Source organism: Enhydra lutris, unplaced genomic scaffold, assembly GCF_002288905.1.
Source record: "Enhydra lutris kenyoni isolate GAN:26980312 unplaced genomic scaffold, ASM228890v2 scaffoldscaffold47, whole genome shotgun sequence".
NCBI lineage: Eukaryota > Metazoa > Chordata > Mammalia > Carnivora > Mustelidae > Enhydra > Enhydra lutris.
In genome coordinates, this window is record NW_019154131.1 from 9790926 (window position 1) to 9812457 (window position 21532).

Consider the following 21532-nt stretch of genomic DNA (forward strand, 5'->3'; position numbering starts at 1 on the left):
ACTGCTGCTTGTGGTGAGTTTAAGTTGTGGTTTGGTAATGTGCACAAACTAGGAGAAGAATGAAACCAGAAAACCCTTTTTGCCCATGGCAGGCCACAAATTGAGGACTAAGTCAGGGCCCTCAGTTGAAAGGCAAAGGACCAGCTCAGCATAAGCAGCTCAGTGCCGTGATAACATGTAAATACCAGACACCCTTTCCAAAGCCACTACCCTCTTCATTCCCCACAAACCTCCTAATCTCCCACCGAAGTCCTGAGACTTCACCAGAGGATCAAGTAATTCCCCCTCTAAGCCACATCTCACAAGTGACAGTATGATTTCTTCCCATGTGCCATTTTTTCCATGAATGTTACTACAGTCTTAGCCGTACTTAACGAGGGTTTAGGGTTTGATGGTTTTTTCTACTGACACAATATGTCTGCTCACAAGAGCCTGTTTCTATCACCACCTGAAAGATCCACCAACACCACTTTCACCACTTCCTCCTAATCAGCTGAATGCGACTCACAGGAAGGTACAAGACCCAAATATGCCTTTGCTTCAAGTGAGGTGGTTAGTTGCAACACAGCGCACAGAATTATCGAATTCACAAGGCCAAGTGCCTCAGCGTGATGACTCAACTTGCAAAAATGGCCAGCTGCCCACAGTGTTCAAAATCTAATTTGAGAGATTTCCCATTCCCCAAATAGCTTTCTCCACCCCACCCCCCCACTGGCCCACGCAAAGTCCACTTTGAATCATCTTCCAAATTTCATTCTGTCTGTAACCTCATCTTAATGACTTCAAGGTAGGCCATTTTAAAAACTCAAGTTCTGGTTCACTGATAACAGAGTAAGCCGCTAGGTGTTAAATTCATTGGCTGTGTGGATTTCCATTTCAACATGTTAAATGGTCAAAGAAAGAAAGAAATTACACTTATTTCTAAATCTGTTAATTCAAGAAAATCAAATTATTCTCATTTCTACTAAAGGCAAAACCATACAGATGATTTTAGGAACATTAGTACGAATTAAGATATGTTAACTCCAATTCATAAAAAATTAGTGCTTTAAGAGAATAATGTACTCCTTCTCTTGATACTATTACTCACCAAAGGTATTTTTTTTAGGGAGAAGAGGTGTTGTTGTTGTTGTTGTTGTTGTTTAAATAACTTTTTTTAAAAAGATTTTATTTATTTGAAAGAGAGAGAGTGAGAGAGAGCATGAGAGGGAAGAAGGTCAGAGGGAGAAGCAGACCCCCCGGGGAAATGGGAGCCCAATGCGGGACTCGATCCCAGGACTCCGGGACCATGACCTGAGCCGAAGACAGTCGCCCAACCAACTGAGCCACCCAGGCCCCCTTTTAAATAACTCTTGCCAAGTATTTCTGATAAAGTGGGATAATATTTTCCCACTCCAATGACCACAATATGAAAATTATTTTGCCAAAAGATGCCCTGGAAGTTTTCTTCATCTTTAGGTACTTGGGGTTGTTTTCACAAATTGAAAAAGACCATTCAATATTCTTTTGGAGGTGTGTAATATTCTATTTGGGGGAGCAAGTACATTTCAAAAGATGCAAAAATATTCATCTTTTCTCAAGTAGTAGAGCAATAAATTTATGTAAACCCACCCATTCCTTAGCCTATTTTAAAATTCAATTTCAATATGATACAATTTCTGCCTTCATTCCCGCCTCGAAACATTCCACCCCAAAGGAGGTGGGGGAAAACGTCAGAGGTACAAGGGCAAAAAAACTGTATGAAAATAAAAATGAAATGCTATCTGGTAACTGACATGTCAGAACAGAGCTCATGGTGGGGGGGGGGGGGGGGGGGGGGATTTAATGCTGCTTATCCAGTATCAATTTCTTACATGATCTACAGCAAAATTACATTGTCTCCGACTTATGAAGAATCAATGCATCATAGATCAGGGTTTGGTTTTTTTTTAATAAGCAATGAGAAAATGCTGCAGAGTATGAATAGCTTTTTCACACAGATTTTTTTTTTCCTTAAAAACACAGTCACTCTTACTATTCGCTGAAGAATTTTCTTTTCATCATTAAATAATTACTCATTTCAAATACTAAGCGGGTATCTCTTTAAGCAGAGACCACGTTATTGCACTGCCGGTAACTTCAGGTTTTGGAAAGAAAAGGATCAAAATTGATCAGCAAACGCCATAACGAGCTCTGACAAAGACTCAACGTTTATTGGAAGGCAATTGCTAGAGAACGTGGCTTTAATTGTGCATACATATTTTTATTCATTAAGATGAATAACCAATAAAATCCCACACTATGGTGTCCCAGCCTCATAACACATTAATAAAGTTTCTTAAAGGTTTTGGCAGGGGGCCAGCACAGTCCATTAACTCTTTGCAAGTTGTAAAAAGAAGTAAAGTCATTTCAGTCTGTTTTGTGGTTATGAATGAAACAGCAGGCAGCCTGTATGGAAACGTCACTTTGGATATGGTATTGTTAATGGATGCTTTGCTGCTCAATCAGAGCAGCGCGAGCGGGAGTTAACGCTCCCAACGCAACCCAAACCCTGACGCCCGGCAAAGCTAATCTAGTTAAAAGTGGAGGGAAAAGAGCGGAGGACTCCAAGTTCAGAAGACCTGTTTATTTTGCTAATAGGCTGTCACACTGCATCTGGGGAAACCTGCCCACTGCGAAACCCAAAATTATAGAATGCATTTTAAGTGACTAAGACTGCTTTCCCTGGATTCGTCTTTTTCCTAATAAAACCTGGCGACTCGGGCACGCGCTTCGGGAAGTCTGGACCGTAAATTAGTACAATGTCTTTTATTTAATGGAAGAGGCAAAATCCTACCTTGTAACTCCTTGTTTTATGCGCTGGAATTAAGTCATAAATAACCGCAACAATTGGTAGCTTCAGAGCCTGCCTCTGACTCTTCCTAACAATTTCAACCGGAGAGCCGTGTCTCTCCCTAGCGCTCTGCAGGCCCATCTGTTCTCGTTTTTCATGACACTACAAACATTTTCCTTTGGAAAAAGGATTCAGTATTTTGCTTCCTTTTCAGAATGAAAAAACGGAAAACTTGAATGAAACTAAATATATAGAGAGGCATCCAAGTTGTACAAGGAAAGTAGTAAATGGAGAAGGCATTTCAAACACTTTTCTTATGGTTAAGATCGCTACCCTTCCATCTGTTCTACTTTAAGGACAAAAGTTGCTGGTTGTTGGTTTGGGGTTTTTTGGTAGTTTTTTTTTTTTTATGTTTTGTTCAAAAAATAATTGAAATTTTTTATAAAGATTGAAGAAAAAAAAAGAATTTCAAAAAAAGATGAAAACCCTCAGGCTTGAAAAGACCAAATATTCAGAGTAGCCTTACAAATTGTTTTTGACATTTCAGTTATGAAGAAAATACACTAAAATATAAACACACGTGCGCATGCGCGCGCACACAAGCTCGCACAATGACTCTCCTTTAATCCCCAACCAAATGTGAATAGCATCATTAGTCAGTTACTTCTGATTGTTAAAACCACAAATTGGCTGTAATGATCTGTCACTTCATATGAGGCCAAAAAATAAAATTTCAAGCAGAAGAGGTAATTATAGTAAGTATAGCGGAAAACATCATTCATTATTTTAATTTTGTTTTGTTTAAATTTTTACTACGGAGAAAAAACAAAGAATATTTTTAGCTCTAAAATGTAAATGTTCTTGAATGAGTCCTAAAAAACAAAACAAAAAAACCTTCCCATTTCAAATTTCATGTATTAGAGTCAGTTTTAACATGTGTCAAAATAGCTGTATCTCTTACACACTGGATTTTCTGGGAAGTTATTAGGTAACTCACTAAGTGAAACTAAAAGAAAGCCCAGTTATTAAGTTGAAATTGTACTGAAATTGTGGATCTGTGTGTACATGATTATTTTGACTCTGTTTAGACCAAAAGCCAGATACTCAACAATTAGTCCCCAGAGGTTGAGACTACTAATTATATATATATAGTTCTGCCATGTTTGGTTCATCACAACCTGGAAAAGACCTGGGATAAAATTGCAGTCTCTCATTTATTTATTTTTTCATGCGTCTGTTGGCTATTTGTAGGTCTTCTCTGGAAAAATGTCTGTTCACGTCTTCTGCCCATTTCTTAACTGGATTATTTGTTTTTTGGGTGTTGAGTTTGATAAGTCCCTTACAAATTTTGGATACTAACTTTTTATCAGATATGTCATTTGCAAATATCTTCTCCCATTCTGAAGATTTCCTTTTAGTTATATTATTTATTCCTTTATTTATATTCCTTTAGTTATATTCCTTTAGTTATATTATTTCCTTCACTGTGCAGAACCTTATTCTCTTGATGAAGTCCCAACAGTTCATTTTGCAGCTTTTTCATTTAAAAATCAGACTGCCCTTAGCTTGATGCCCCATGACACTGAATTTAAAAACATGTATTGTGCGTGTGTTTAATAGCAATATAAACTGCACTCTTTTTTTTCCCTTGGAATTGGAATTAAATTACCAAAGCTGCCTTCAAAAAACAACCTGAATTCACATATAAATGGATTTGTGATGTTTCTTAAAAGAAATACATTCCATTTCCTAGAACAGTATTATGAAACAGCATAGAAATAGGTATAGAAATAGCATAGAACTAGAAATAGAGAAGACATAGGTGATCTATAACTGGGTCTATAGTGGTTAGGAAAGAAAGTAAAATAAAAGAGTCGTAGTCATCTTAAAATGACACTAATATAAAAAGTAGTTCAAATAGAAAGAAGCTTTGACCACCCTATTGTCTACCTTAAAAAAAATACTGAACAGTTACTCAAGGCAATGACCCAACAGACTGTAATTTGAGTCAGAAAGACGGAGTCCAGACGCAGGAGCAAAACGAGGTAAAATGAGTAGGTAATGAGGGTGAAGGCCAGAGATTTGTCTATCACAGAGATACTGAACCACACTGCACAGTTTCCCTGATGTTCTTTCCACCTCCCATGCCTTCCCAGCTGAGAAGCACCCTCAGGTCAGCCCTCTTGTAGACCCTACGATGAAATCTGAGTTGAGCCATATGGTGCCATGTTATTAAAAAATGATTATGTTGTGACAATGATATTATCCTTAAAGGAAAGGAAGTGCGCTCTTTGAAAAGCTCTTCGGCATCAATAAATGACATTTAGATGATTAAAACATTTAAATCATTATCTCTCAATCAGAAGTTCCACATCAAACGAATGCACCACTGGGCTTTACTGGTAACTTCAGTTTCACTGGTATTAGATGGAACATCGCCTTTGTGTTGCTGTAGATAAACTTCCATTTATTAAAGGCTAAGTGCTGCCTCCAGAGGTCGGTGGGCATTCCTGAAAAAGGAACTGTTCTCACATCACAGAGTCGCGACTTAATAAAATCCCTGAGAGAACCCAGCCTTTCTGTGAGGAACTTCCTTACCTGCTTAAGTGAGCAAACCAATAGGCTCATACCAATAACCAGGCACTTAATTTTTAATTGATGAAAGAAAAACCATTCCAATTCATTTTAGGGTTTGAAGAGACATAAACTAATCATTGGCTGAATTTTATTTAGAAAGTACTCCTATACTTTTGCTGCCGTTCTGGAAGGCTATCTAAATAATTATACACTCATTTAACTCTTAAACTGAATCGTCTCTTAAAGGACAAAATTAAAAATATTAAAGTAGAAAGCATCTCCCAATGTTTTGGTTAAGTATCTCTCCTGAAATAAGGTTTAAGCAAAACCATCCAAAATATAAGCTGGGAATTTCAAATAAAAATTGTCTATATTAAGTATATATTAATTTATAAGTATATATTATAATTATAATACTAATTTTCTATATTAAGTCTGAAGGGGTTTCTTACTGAGTAATAATGTGGAAAACTTCAGAAACCATCTCAAAAGTTGTATATTTCTTCCGACCCAAAACACGTCTCTGAAAAGTCTACACTTATCATGTCCATACTATGTGTTTGATACACGTTTGCTAGAAGAATGGACTTGCGCTTAAATCATATAAAAATAATACCACTCCCATTTACAAGGTTTTACAACTCACAAAACACTTTTCACATAAACTACCTTATCCTAACAACCCAGTTAAGGTAGGTATTATTATCCCCATTTTATAGATAAGGAAGTTGAGGTTCAAAGAGATTAAATACTTGCCCAAGGTCAGAGCTAGTAAATTCACTGCTTAGAGAATAATGAGCTTAAGTTTAGATAAGTCACTTCCTTCTTCCCCATTCCAGTCTCTGAGACTCACAAACATAATATGCATCACGTATGAAATATGATACAGCCCAAAAATTACGTATCAGTCACTGCATGCATTACAATACTTGCCGATTTCCATTTGAACTTTTGTAGGCGCTCTTTTTGAAAAGTAACATAACATATCATTACGCCTTCCTTTTAAAAATGCTCTGACAATCCCCTCGCTGCCTGGGAAGTTTGTGTAGCAGAAAGACTAGGCAGAGTCAGGATTTGTGTCTTACTTATCACCCACCACAAAGTTAATCTTTGATAAGTTACTTACTCACCCCAGCCCTCAGGTTCATCATTAGTCAAATAAGGCATTTATAATAAATACTTTCTAAGTCCCCTCGGTCATCTATTCTCCAACAGCAGTGGGTCTCAAGCTTCCACATGCCAAAGAATTACCCACAGAGCAGGTTCTGACCCAGCGTCCAGCCCACCCTCAGAGATCCAACTTAGTAGGTCAGAATGGGGCCCATAGATCTGCATTGTCAAGGAGCTAGTGGATGATGGGGTGCCTGGGTGGCTCAGTGGATTAAAGCCTCTGCCTTTGGCTCAGGTCATGATCCTAGGGTCCTGGGATCAAGTCCTGCATCATACTCTGTGCTGAGTGGGGAGCCTGCTTCTTTCTCTGCTTCTCTGTCTCTCTCATGAATAAATAAATAAAATCCTTAAAAAAAAAAAAAAAAGCAGCAGCAGCTAGTGGATGGGGCCCACGTTGCCCTCTGAGAATCACTGCTTTATGCTAATAAGGAAAACACTTCCAAAAATGTAAATCTGACCATGCTACCCTCCTGAAGCCTTCAGCTGTCCCCTCACAGTACCTGGTCCTCTGAGTCTCCACAAGACTCATCTCTCAGGATCCCTCCCAGGGCCACATGCAGGGAGCCTCTCTTGGTATCTTAGGCCACCAAGCTGACTGCCATGTCCCTCTGTGGTGTCTGGGAAGGACATATGGTTCCCTCTGTCCTAGCACGTCAAGGAACTGGGACTACATTCCTACTGGTGTCTCTTCTCCACATGCTGGACATGTTCTGTAAATGCACCCCCACTCCCATCCCACAGCACCCAAAGGAGGAGAGCCCCCCTCGCCTCATGCCCTTTCCTTTAATTCCCGGATGCCCCCTTCTAGGTAAGCATCAGCTCTCCAGTCACATTCTCAATGCTTCTAGCACAGCCCTCCTCTATGCCTTCCTCCTTACTCCCTACCCCTCACGCCCCAAGTCATCCACACCCTAGCTCACGTTCCAAGCCCCTTCCTTCAGAAGTGGCAAAGATCAGGAAAACTCAAAGAGGAGGTATGCGCACTTAGCTGAATACACCCCTGCCCCATCCCTCCACCAGCTCCTGTCCTCACAGCCCCCTGCTCCAGGGTATCCGGGCACACTGGGCTGCCTTCAGGGGCGCCGACCTGGGTAGCCGCTTGGTTTGATGCTCTGTCCTGAAATTCTTAATTTTGGTACAACAAACTGCACTCATTACGGAGCTGAATACACCTCATCTTTGGCAGACATACATTACTGCCTACCGCTCTGACCCGCCTTACTTCAACAGGCATTTGCCCCAGCACCTGAGAATAACAGTCCCCCATTAAAATTTGAGCAATCCAGACTAAGAGCTTTCTTCTAAGAACCTGTCATACTCCTTTCTTTCAGATGAAAAAACAATATATTACTGATTTTCTTTTCTTTTCCATATTAAGTACAAAAAATTTTTGTTTACATGATGCTCATTAACCTGGCAGGCAACATTGTTGAACTTTATAATCCAAAAATTATATCCTTTTCCGTATTTTGATTCTCCACTTCTACATCCATGGTCCTGATTTCTTTTCCATTTAAAACTTATTCTTGGGGTGCCTGGGTGACTCAGTAGGTTAAGCATCTGTCTTTGGCTCAGGTCATGATCTCGGGGTCCTGGGATCAAGTTCTGTGACGGGCTCCCTGCTCAGCGGGGAGCCTGCTTCTCTCTCTCTCCTTCTGCTCCTCTCCCTTGCTCTCTCTCACTCTCTCTCCCTCAAATAAATAAAATCTTTTAAAAATATACAAAACCTATTCTTATTTTACTGAATATGAATGTCCTACTTATTCCTGCTTATTCCCCAGTCAGTGAGCACAGGAGGGAGACAGGCACTGTGAAGACAGTCAACTTATCTAAACTTAAAAACACCCACTATTTAGAATGACTCTGTACATACATGTACATACTTATGCTCATATTCCATTAAGAAAATCTGGAAACAGAAAAAATTTAGGATTGGGAAGAAGAGGAACAGGACCAAGAGAGAAACAGGAGGAAAGAGGACACCTTATTTTCCATTTTTACCTGTATGTAGTAGTATTCAATATTTTCTGCAAATGTATTACTTTTCATTTTTCAAAGTAAATAGCTGGGTAAAAAATAAGTTATGTCAAGCTCATTAATTGGGTGTTTAGTAGAGCAAGAAATAGAAAAATAATGGCTAAAGCAGTCTTTACTTAATCTCCAAAGACACCAATTTTCACAGATTTCACATAGACATTTCTATTACATGTATAACTGAAAAAAAGAGCACACATACTTAAAACAAGCAATTGAAAAAATCTCTGGTTATACATTTAATAGGGTTAAACAAAAAATACATGTGACAAGTTTAAACACCTGAGCATACTATCTGAAAACTATTTTAAGAAAAGATGATTGATAAATGTTAATAAATAAGAAGGGACTTGAGTATTTGAAAGCAAAAAAATGTCAGAAAGCAAATTGTAAAGCTACGCTGCCCTGAGACTTCTCTCTCATTCTGAATCTAAAATATATTCTGATTCAATTGTAAAGAAACTAAAAAGTACATCAACAAAAAGGCATAAGAGGAAACATTAGAAACTGTTACTCTAAAAGTCATCAGATAAACTACAAGGATTATTCTCAAGAAGTCAAGTAAAGATGCACCACTGCTAACAGTGGTTTTCTCTGAATGCTGTACTGAGAAGAGTCTAACTTGTTATGTTAGTATTTCTGCAATACTCCAATAATTATTATAAAAAGAAAATATTACTCTTCTCAAAGCAGAATTTAATAAAGAATTCTCAACCTACTTGTCCACTCATTTGCTGTAACTTGGATAAATGGCCCATTATCTCAGAGTTCCTCTTATCGTCTTGTAAAAAGCAAATAGTAATCTCTTGAAGCAGGACTGTAGTGAGAATTAATTGAGAGACTTTATGTAAATTGCCAGCACAGTGCCTTGTTCATAGTGAGAGTACAATAAATGGTAGGTATTGTCGTCACTCTTAGAAATTACGATAAAACTGACAATATTTCGATTCTACTGGGTACAGTAGAACTCAAATATAGTCAAAATAATGTTTAACATTAAGAAATAACCCAGACTTTGTCTGACTTAGAAAAGATGGCATAGCAACAGCTGGCTGAGAAATGAATTAATTGCCCCTGGCCAATTTTTTTTTTTTAATTTTTCTAAAATAGATTTAACTGAAAAACAAAATATCTAAAATCATTTTAAAGTAAGAATTATTGACAAAAAATAAAAATGGACAAACAAGCTGGGCTTACCCCACAAGGAAAGTCTGCATTAACATGGTGGCTCATATTAATTTATCGAGTCACTCTGCTGACCCCAAAAGTACCCTGTGAGAATGGGGCAAAAACTAAGGAAGCTCACATAGGAGAAAGGCCAGAAACAGGATTTAAGCAAGTCCTTCCAGGATTCATCTGTATCCACCGGTAAGAATGAAGGGGTGTGTGTGTGTGTGTGTGTGTGTGTGTGTGTGTGTGTGTGTGTACAAAGCTAAGAAGGAAGTAAGCCCCGGAGGAAAAGGTGAGCCCCAGAAAAAAAAAGATGCTGTATTTCCTTTTTTGTTGTTGTTAAGATTTTATTTATTTATTTGTCAGAGAGAGAGAGAGAGCACAAATGGGGGAGCAGTAGACAGGAGAGCTTGGCAGACAGCCGAGCAGGGAACCTGACGTGGGACTTGATCCCAGGATCATGACCTGAGCCGAAGGCAGATGCTTAACCGACTGAGCCACCCAGGCATCCCAACAATGTTCTTATTTCAAAAGGGCTCCCATCACCCTGATCTCAATGCCCAGGTCAGGGACAACTTCAGAGTCACTTCAATTCCATCATTCTCAAGTGACACAAAAGACTATATTGTATTTGCCAAAATTCCTTTCAGAGTCATGCTCAAGAAAGGAAAATAAGAAAGCTCTTCCAGTAAAATCTACATCAAAGAGACCAACTGAAACTCATTTGTTTCATGAGGAATACCCCAGATGGTCTATAGGACATGGTGCTTTACATTGAAAACTGAAAACCGCTATCCCCATCCATCTTCTGAAATATTGCCCTAACAGCAGAAGTAAATTAAGAATAATGTTTGGAAAGTGCTATTGGGCAGAACTTAATAAAGTGGAAGCTATGATTTAATATTCAAATTCATAAGCACATTATGCCCAAAAGTCATATTCTTTGTATTAAGTTGACCATTTTGATCAATTGCCTTATGATGCTCAAAGGAAGAATAGTATTAATTTCCAAACCTTCCGGGCAATAACTTTTTCCCAGGTTCCATCTTTCACATACATTATATTCAACCCACACTAATTCCTATTTAAAGCAGATAGAATCTAAATTAGATTGTCTTACAAATTATTTCTGGAGTGGGCATGAGCAACCAAAAGATAAGATATAAATTGTTTAATTATTTAATAGTGCTAGGAGATAGAAAAAAGATACAAACTAAGCAAACTCTATATTATCGTGGACAGCTCACCAAATCCTGCTCTGAATGGTGAAATTGCTCATTATCTCATTTAAGATAGAACTTCACCATACCAGTATGTGGTATTTATCTATTTGCTTATACTCCCCTTTGTTTCCCTAAACATTTGGGAACACTTCCCAAACTACGCAGACCACTGAGAGGGTCCATCTGAGTGAACACCAAGTTAAGGTGAGAAAATACAATAAATATGGGGAGTGACAGGGCACAAAAATGTAATCCTTGGGGTCTGAGAGTTTGCCAATAGGGTGTCCTTTCTCCATCTTCTGGGCTCACTGAGAGTCCCCGAATTATTCTGCGGAACTAAAGGCACTTTTCAAGGAGAAGGCGAGGGCTGCTGAATCTAACAGGGGAATAAGAATAATGAGGTGTGAGCTATAAGGCAGCATGTTAAAGGATTCTATTTTCCCAAAGGAAAAATATCGAAGGAAAAGACCAGTTGTCCAGGAAATAGGAACAAACACTATCGCCATAACCATATTGAAGTCAAACATCAAATCAAATGATAATTTTTTGAAAAAGTTGAAAATGGTTTTGTTTCCATGATCCTCTCAGTCTGACTCCCGACCACCATCCCAAAACCTGGTTTCTGTTTCCAAAGCATTCTTGATCTGCCCTGAAGTGTTTCCCTTCCAGAGGCACCGGATCAAACTCGGATTCCACCCACTGGCATGCTGTCCAAGCCAAGCTGTTCAAACTCTAATAAGGAGTTTGAAAAAGACTTTTCATTCGTTAATGGGAGACTTCGAAGGTTCTGAGCAAGCAGGAGTGGGCTGTTCTAGAACTCCGAGCTTGGCCTCCTGAAAGACCACTGACTACCCACGTCGCTCAGCCAGTCCACAGACTTCCCTTCATTTTTTATATTTTATTTGGGTATTTAGTTTATTGGGGATTTCACCAAAAGCTTAAAGAGGCTATTACAACTGCCCAGATTTGGTCAGGGGTTTGGCATCTGAAGTGCACTGTCCCTTTTTTTGCATGAGCTCAACGCGGAAACACATTTAGTAAGGGCACTGGGCTTCATCATAGCTGATGCCTAGACTTCGATTAGGCTTTAGACTTGTAAATCCAGGTAATTTCAGTTCTTTTTCTTTTTTTTTAAGATTTTATTTATTATTTATTTGACAGACAGAGATCACAAGTAGGCAGAGAGGCAGGCAAAGAGAGAGAGGGAAGCAGGCTCCCCGCTGAGCAGAGAGAGCCTGATGTGGGGCTCGATCCCAGGACCCTGGGATCATGACCTGAGCCGAAGGCAGAGGCTTTAACCCACTGAGCCACCCAGGCGCCCCAGGTAATTTCAGTTCTTGATCTACCATCCATCTGACCATAGCCATCATCAAAAGACATTTATTAAGTGCCCATTTGTTTATGTCGCTCTTGGAGGCACCACATAGTGGATTTTTGAAGAAACACCTCTTGCCCTCTAGGGAACCTGAAACTTTTCTTCTCTTAGCCTCCTGCTAACTTTAACTGGACACCACGAAATAATTGCCTAATTCTCCATCTGCAAGAACATTTCTAAAATGCTAGTCCTTCATTAAAGTGTGGCTGATGAAACTCACGTAGATAACCCAACTTGGTAGAATTGTTATTGCTTTAGCCCTTTTTCTCCCCTAAAACGTTGCGTCCTATGGAGTTCAGTGCATCTTCTAACTATTCTTCTCCCCCTCTGCCGTATTCAAATTTTTTCTTATTATTTTAAAATGTGGTGTATTTAGGACTGCCAAGATATTCAACAAGAAGAGCAAATCTAAGCTCCAAGAAATGATATTATGTATTATCTTGATGATAAATACTACTATTTATTATCTACATATTGATTTAGGTGAGTGGATAGATAGAGCTCTATTATCTTCAGAAAAATTTTAATATGGAGTCATCTTGTGGTGCTAGGGTAAAAAAGAAAAAAAAAAAGTCTGCATTGAAGAGATTTTTTCCGAATAAGATGTAATTTAGGGTTACAATGTCAAAACCGTAAACCTAAAATTAAACCTACAAACTATTTTGGTTTGCAGACTCATTTACTCAAAATTACAACTCTACAATTGTTGCAAGAGAACTGATTCAAGCCAGGATTTTGTTCATTCACATGTTATTCCTGTTTTATATGTATTTTATGGAGGAGGTATTTTTGCTGGCTTTTGTTTCTGTTTTGTTTCTTTTACTAAATGGTGAGTAATGTTACAGAGATAAATGTAACTGCCTATAAGCACTCCAGGGCAGAATTCAGATAAAAGTTTGAGTAAATAACACTACACTTGATGAGATTTAAGGAACTCAGAGTTCTGAAGATGATGAGAAAGATGCCATATGCTTGTTTATATAGTGGAATTACGGCTATGGTAAATAGAGAGCAATATATCAAGCATTCTCCTGAAAGCCAATGCCTTGATTCATAACATGAGACTCTACCCTGTGACTCTGAAGGAAAAGGTTCCATGCCTGGGAACTGGAATAACCTCCATGTGATTGGACGGATCTGCACCAAAGCCCCTTCTCCATCTCTAGTCTTGGGAGAGCATCAAAGCAGCCAGGCTTTCTCCCTGGTAAACAGTAATCTCAGCAAACCATGCCTTCATCTCTCGGAGCCAAGGAATTTCCTCTCCACAGACTGTGGTCTGATGGGCTCATTTGCTTCCTTTCCAGGTGGAGAGAAGGCAAAGTCGGGGAACAAGATCCCCTAAATTCTCTCCACCAAGGATTACCAGACACCTGTACGAAATGTTCATCTCATTAATTATTATTGATATTAATGATGATGTAGATCTACTGCAAAGTCCTACACCACAAAGAGAACACAGATCTTTCTAATTAGTACATGCTTCATAAACAAGGTAGACACACCTTTCGGAAGCTGTTTTAAAGCCCGGGTTGTGGTTCACAGGCTCGGGGGAGATGCTTTGATTCTGTTTCCGTGTACCACACGAGGGGAAGACATGACATTCTCCAAGTATCTCAAGGCAAGCATTAAAAGGTGGGACTGCTCTGCACAAGGAGCCCTCCTTTACATCTGACCTGGAGTTCTAGGGAAATCAGGAGCCCTGGCCTGGAGCCCTGGTTTCCTCCCTGAGGCAGTGTCCCTGCTTATGGATCACGGCCAAGAGCTCTCCCATCTCTGTGTACCCATCACCCCCATGTCCTCAACACTAACAAACAACCCTTCCCCATGCTTCCTCCCCTTCCTCCTGCCTCTCTCCCAGCTTTCTACTCTTCCCTAAGGAACCTTCCAGAAGAAAAACCTTCATCGAAGTGTAACTTCCTCATTTCTTGCCCCTTTCATCATGAAGTTTCAGTCCTATCCAGATGAGTTTCCACAACCCAGAGCTTCTCTTCATGCAACGAGATCTAGTCTCCTCTTCCTCCCCGCCCTCAATACATATCCCATCTCTGCCCGCTTCTTGTCCCTCTATCTCCTCCCAGGAAGAGTTTTCTGCTCCAGACTAGGTTTTATCCTGTCTACCAGCCCCTCTACTCCCACCCAAGTCTGTGAGCTCCTCCGGAACCACAGTCAGCAGCCAGTTATTAAACTCGGCGCCCCCGGGGCAAGCCAAATGTTGATACACCAGGAGTCTTTCTGCCCTCCTGACCTCAGTTTCCAGTAGATATTTTGACATTTCACATGAAATCCAGAACCCTCTCCCCCGTAGCCTGTCTACTGTCCTATACCTCAAAGCGAAAGACTTCTCTTGAGTTTAAGGGTTAAATAATACTCCACATTGAATAACAGTACAAATTGTTATTACACATTCAGTACTGATGATGCGCTGGGTACTATGCTAAACACGCATCATCTCGCCCTGGGCTTCCAAGGACCCTGTAAGGTAGGAACAGGTTCAGTGGAAACATGAGATTTCAGATATTCGACAGGTTTTGACCCATAAAACTGTTACGTATTTATATGGACATAATTATTAGCTCTATTTTACAGTTGAATGAACTGAGGCTCAGTGAGACAAAATACCTTCTCCCGTGTCACACGGCTCAAATACGTAAGATCCCAATGTTCAGAACCACTAAACCACACGGCCTCTTGAGCTTCTCTTACCCCCAGCTTTGCACAGAGCCGGCCCAGAACAGACCTTTACCTAGGCAATTCTCACTTTCTCTCCATTACCTCCTTGCTAAAGCCAGGCTAAGAGCCGCTTTGTGCCATGACGTTTTCCTGACAAATCCCAAGCCAAGCTAATCCCAGCCTCCCCTGAATCCATGATATCCCTGATGTCATCGTGTGAGCCACCCTGTCTTCCGACCTCGGTGCTGTCCGCTCATTCTTCACCAGCAACTTGTTTGTTCTCAAACGATACTGCATACCTGGCAGAACTAAGAAACTCTCGCAGATACGTCATTTCCCCTCTCTGCGCCACCATTTTCTCATCAATAGAATGAAGGTGTTACAAAGGTCCAGCAGTCTTTAAACATACTTTTAGATTAAATAATAAAAGTGAAGTCATAAATTTCATTTAAAATGAAATGCCAGTACATGAAACAAATGAAGGCTCATGGGGAGCGGAAGGCACCAGGACATTATGCGGCCAGACCCATTACCTTTCCCTCTATAAAACACACGCTGATAGAATCGTGGCTCACACAAGGAGCCGGCAAGTTGTCAAGTCCTCCTTTTGATCCTGAGACCTCTATTTCTAATGTCCTGAAGCCCTTCTTAAATTAAATTGTACTAGGTCGGGGCCCCCGGGTGGCTCAGTGGGTTAAGCCTCTGCCTTCTGCTCAGGTCATGATCTCAGGGTCCTGGAATCCAACCCCACATCAGGCTCTCTGCTCAGCGGGGAGCCTGCCTCCCCCCTCTCTCTGCTTGCCTCTCTACCTACTTGTGATCTCTGTCTGTCAAATAAATAAATAAAATCTTTAAAAGAAAAAAAAAAGAAAGAAAAAATATAAAAATAAAAATAAATTGTACTAGGTCAATACTAAACAGCACGTAATCAGAACTAAAGCCCTCTCGATATTGCACAGATTTCTCCTCTAGTCATCTGCTTCCACACTCTCATTTTTCCAAAATGCTTCCTTTATTCCACTAATGTTAACTTTCTAAACACCGCTTGGAACACGGAACTCTCACCCAGATACCGGCAATAGCTCCCCATTACCAATGGGGTATGTAGAATTCTAAGCTGGACTCTAAAATGTCCTGCCCCCTGGTCTACATGCTCTGCAGAGTCCCCAGGACAGTGAATATGATGGATTTTTAACCCACGATTAGATTCGATGGCAAATTTGACCTTAAGTTAGGAAGTAATCCTGATCTAATCACATGAGCTCTTTAAAAGCAGAGAATTTCTCTGCCTGGTTGCAGAAAATAAGTCAGAGCGGTTCAAAGCACAAGAAGGAACTGATGTGCTGTTATTGGCTTAAAGACGGAAGGAATGGGGACAGCAGGCAAAGGAATAGAGACCTCAGTCCTACAGCCATAAGGAGCTAAATTCTGCCAACAATAAGAATGAGCTTAAAAAGAGATTTTCCCCCAGAGCCTCCAAATGAGAGCTAACCCCAGGGGACACCTTGACTTCAGTCTTATAATAGCCTGGAGAATGCAGCCAGAGAATGTGCTGGACTTCTGACTAACAGAGCTGTATGCTAATACTCGGGTGTTGCTTTAAATCACTGAATTTGTGGTAATCTGTTACAAAATGTAAGAAACATATACACCTATTGAATAAAATCACTTCATATGGCACGCGGGATCCTCAAGGGTCATTTCCCAAATTCCAGGCTCAGCTCCCCTGACATTAATTCATGAGCCTCCCCTAGGGAGCTGGGCCACTGTGCCTTAGCCCACGCTACTCCCCCAGCCAAATCTGTCCGCTTTATCCACTGAGTTTAGACACCCTCACTCCATGCAGACCAGACTAAACGCCACTTTTTTCCTAGAACCTTTCCTGCTCCTTGGGCTCGGCATTAATCCCACTGCTTTTCTGCTGCTCCCTCAGAATGTTCCCTGCACCTCATTCTAGTGAGTTACCCAACCTAACAGAAGCCTCAAGAGGTGAGGTCCTCTGCCCAGATCATAGAGTAGGGACTTGATGACAAAAATCTCATCATGACAGAAGCCAGGCTGCACTCTGGGGTACAGCGAGCAGCAGAGCACATTACTGAGCTGGTCTACTCTGACTGCGTCCCTGCTACTGATAAGTGACTATATACAATTCTAGTTCCAACTCGTGATAAGAACTAACTTCGACACTGCATTGTTCTTCTGAATTGCAACCTGTCTGCAACAATTTTAGGATGTCTAATGCCCACTCACATTTCCCGTCTGAAACATGGTTCAATAGGAACACTGTTAAAATCTGCATTCCAGAATTTTCTCTTTTAGGCTAGGTATCAAAGAAAATGTGATAGCCCTTAATTATTTAATAATGACACTGGCTTCTTTCATACTTTGATTACTTTCCCTGTTGTACAATTCAACAGGAGACAGAAATCCAAGGGGAAAACTTTGAAAAATCAAGTTTTCCATCCATGTTTTAAAAAAGAAAGGAAAGACGTGTTAACGAAAAGAGTGAGAGGCCAATCTAAGTGCAGAGAAATGCAAACTAGAAAATTCTTCCTATAAGCTCTAGTTCAATTCCTCTACATGTACATTTAATAAGGAAATGCAAGTGTCCATGATTGATAGAGAAGTGAATGTGAGGAACCCACCTGGGCTCCCAGGTTCTGGCTTTGGTTTCCTCCCCAGCCACGCAGCCTCCTATCAACCACTCCACTCCACTCCAGTTGGCCAAGGAACCACGATGGGTATTCTGCGTATGTACGTTCTAGGATTTTTGCCCCTCAAACAAACAAGCTTCTGCCTGCCCCTATAAATAACCTAAAACAATATTCAAAGAAATACACTCATAATAAAATAAAATTTTAAAAAAAGTCCCTCCTCAAATTTCTCCTTCCCATCTCACCCCTTATTGTATTCCCTTGAACAATTAACAGCTTTTAAGGTATTTCTAGCCTACCCAGAAAGCCACATTCAAACCAGCATAAAGTGGAAAACAAGTCCTACGTGGCAAACATCCCACACCAGCATTTGCTGAGACCTCTGTTCACTGACCTCACAGTCAAATACCGGCTGTGTTCTAGTTCCCACATCATCGCTCTGTGGAGACACCCACCTTCCCTAATCATGGAAAGCTGGGATCTAACCACTAAAAATAAACAGCTGAGAACCAAAGAGAATAATTAAAATTAATAAGTGTCCTGAACAAAAATCAAGAGACATCTGATCCCAGTTGAATGATCTGTCCTGTCTTATTCTCTCCCAGAATTACGCATTTCCTTTACATGTAGAATTATAATGTTATATTATATTATATTTTCTTTATTATATTTCTTTACCACTAATGTAGGTATATAGCTTTTATCTTTCCCTTTGAGGATACTGTTTCTTCAACTTTATAAATTTTCCTTTGAAAACTTTTTTTTTTTTTTTTTTTGGTTAGAGAGTGTGAGCAAGTCTGAGGGCAAGACAAGGGGAGGGGCACTGGGAGTGGGAGGGAGAGTCTTCAGCAGGCTGCATGCCCGGTGCAGAGCCCGACGCAGTGCTTGATCTCACCACCCTGAGATCACGACCTACGCAGAAATCAAGAGTTGGATGCTTAGCCGACTGAGACACCCAGGTCCCCCCTTTGAAAGCATTTTTTAAAGTATGGATTGTAGCTTTTCTGGAATGCATTTGATTTGGATATTTAAGGATCCACATCCTAAGAAACACTACGCAAAATTAAATAAATAGAAATGGTGTTCTTAGGACACAAGTGACTATTTGGCACTGGGCTCATCTTTGCACTATATTCTTCCTCAAGAACAGGTCATTTTATATGATGCATTTGTAAGCAATGATTGAACTTGAAGTGGAACAAAGTGATAGATTGTGTCTGGGGTTTCTGTGACTTCGCGGCTTCAAGTATATTTTAAATATCTGTCTTATAAAAAATGACATAAAAAGACCATCGCTGCTTATAATATTAAAGAGAGATATAAAAATAATAAATTTTCCTGCCTGTGCTTTGAGGCAGAGCTGGCTTTACCAAAGTGTCAAGATTTACTCTCAAATTTATGGGATTCTCCATGAAGACAGAGCCAAAATTATTCAGAAAGACAGAACAAAATATTTAAAGGTCCAAGCCAATATATTTGTTTTGAATGAATTTTTTCTATTATGCTGATTATACATAATATAATATATATAATATTATACTGTAATAAAATATGTGTCATTTCCTTTTGAATGGGTCTGAGTTCAATAAAATTGATTAAAATATGACTTAGAACACTGATCAGGTAAATTTTTTAACACTAGGTTCAGAAGACAGAATTATTATAATCTTGCATTGCCCCTCATTGTTCAATATAGCATTAACAAGATAATTAATTGAGGAAGTATGTACCATCCATTTTAAAGAGCTCATTACTTTTTTTCTAAAATCATTTAATGATGACAATTTGACTTTCTAACAAAAGCCAAAAATATTAATTCATTGAAAGATGAATCATGTCCCTCTTAATAAGCTAATAAGCAATATTTGAAAAACGTTTTTGGTCAAAATTTATTCAGTCAAATCAACATCAAGAAAAGCAATCAATGTACAAGCTTATGATTCTTCCAAAAAAAAAACTTACATGACTTTAATTAATATAAATATATTTTAAAAATTATTCCAGATAACTGCTAATCGCACTGTAAAATAAACACTAGACTAATGCTGCCAAAGAAACCTTAGAAATAAGCAACTGAGTTATTCGGATTATTCTGTCTTTGCCACGAACTAAAAATAACTTTTTTGTTCAGATTTCAAATGGTTTCCTAGTTTATCATAAATTCCAAGATATATGTATGTGTATGTGCATGTGTGTGTCTGAGAAATTCTTCTTAAATGTGCCCAGAAAACTACTACAATTTTAAAAGCTTTAGTTATCAGTTCAAAGGTTTCCCACTTACCATTGTCTAAACGGGTCACCCGTTCACTGAGGAGACTTTATTTTTAGACCGTGATATCCTTACAGACAGGTTCTGTGTTTTTTATTCCTAGAGGTTAGGGCATGGCATAAAATAGTAGTAGGTGCTTGGGAATTGTTTGTTGAATGAACAAATAATTGACAAAATTTTTAAAACTCAGTGAAGAATGAGAAAACCCAGTTTCCGAATGTCTGTATTTACAACACGTTTAAAAAAAAAAAAAAAAAAAAGTAAGGCTGCTTTGGATTTTCGTGAATTGGATATTTTCGCTGGACCTGAGAGATGGGAATACTATCACAAAAAATGAATAATAGTACATTATGACTTATTTGTCATCATTTTTAAAAGTATCTATTTTCTCCAATGCTATAAATTGTTGGTAATAACCGCTATTTGTAGATGTCAAGGATAAGCAAACATTTTACAAGAAGCTTCCCAAAAGTTGGCTATAATTCCCAGTACAGCCTGTCAAGGTGAATACTATTATTATCAGCCCATCTTACAGGTGAGGAAGGAGAGGCCTAAGGAAGTTGAAGCGCTTGCTGGCGAGCTGCAGAAAGGAGCCTCTTGAGTCTCCAGAGCCCATGCTCCTACCAGGAACTGAAGTGTCTCTGAATTTTTTTCAAGCAATCTGTGCCCATTGATTTAATTTTACATTTCTTTCTATGAATACACTTTACCGCAAAAGTTTTAAAAGGTTTGAGTTTTCATTTTTAACCCCTTTAGATAATACCTTTACTCTTCCTTTAATCAGATTTCTGATCCAACATTTTACTGTGAATGTATCTTATTTAATATGTATAGCAACCGTAGAAGTAACCCCAAAGATCCTGTGTTGAGGCTGGCTTTAAAACTAATTATACAGGAAGAGAATCCCACTCATCAAAGACATTAGACTCTTGACTGAACCTTACATTTCTTCTTAGTAATTCCTATCTTGACCAAACGATGTTCTGCTTGAACCCACATACAAGCAAACCACTCACGGCCACTACCCACCCAATCTCAGTGGTCAAAATAGTAAACATTCCCTTCTTCGTCTACTATCTTTGAGATATATTAATTACATATAAATTCATTAATTACATATAAATTGTATACCTAGCTTTGCCAAACATTCCAATGGAAAAAACTTCCTTTCCAGTCAGGCTTTACCATGACAAAAGAAAGGGTCTTATGGTTTGGTTCTCCCTTCTTTGCCCTTGTATGCTAATCTATTAGAGTTCATCACTCCTGTGGTTTCTCTTTCCATTCAGTCCAACCGAAATCAGTTTATCATGTTCCTGTTAATATGAAACGGGAACATATCAAAAGATCTCATATTTTTGGAATCTTAGAAATTATCTCATCTCTCTCACTCCCTTTAAATCTTTTTTGGTATTAACTTTTATCACTATTGTTATTATTGTACCACCTACTTATAAAAAGGCTCTGGGGAGGTTTGCAGCTAAAAAAACAACAACAGAAAAAGAGCCACTTCAACTCAGAATTATAAAAGAAGTGCCCTAAATATCACAAGAAAATAGAATACACAAGATGAAACTCATA

At 39.2% G+C, this 21532-nt stretch overlaps 1 protein-coding gene across 3 annotated transcripts in view; it reads right to left on the reverse strand.

Annotated features, from left to right (window-relative positions):
• Nucleotides 1–21532, reverse strand: part of LOC111156574 (nuclear factor I B) — a 304583-nt gene that overhangs the window by 122142 nt on the left and 160909 nt on the right. The gene's annotated exons all lie outside the window — the stretch shown is intronic.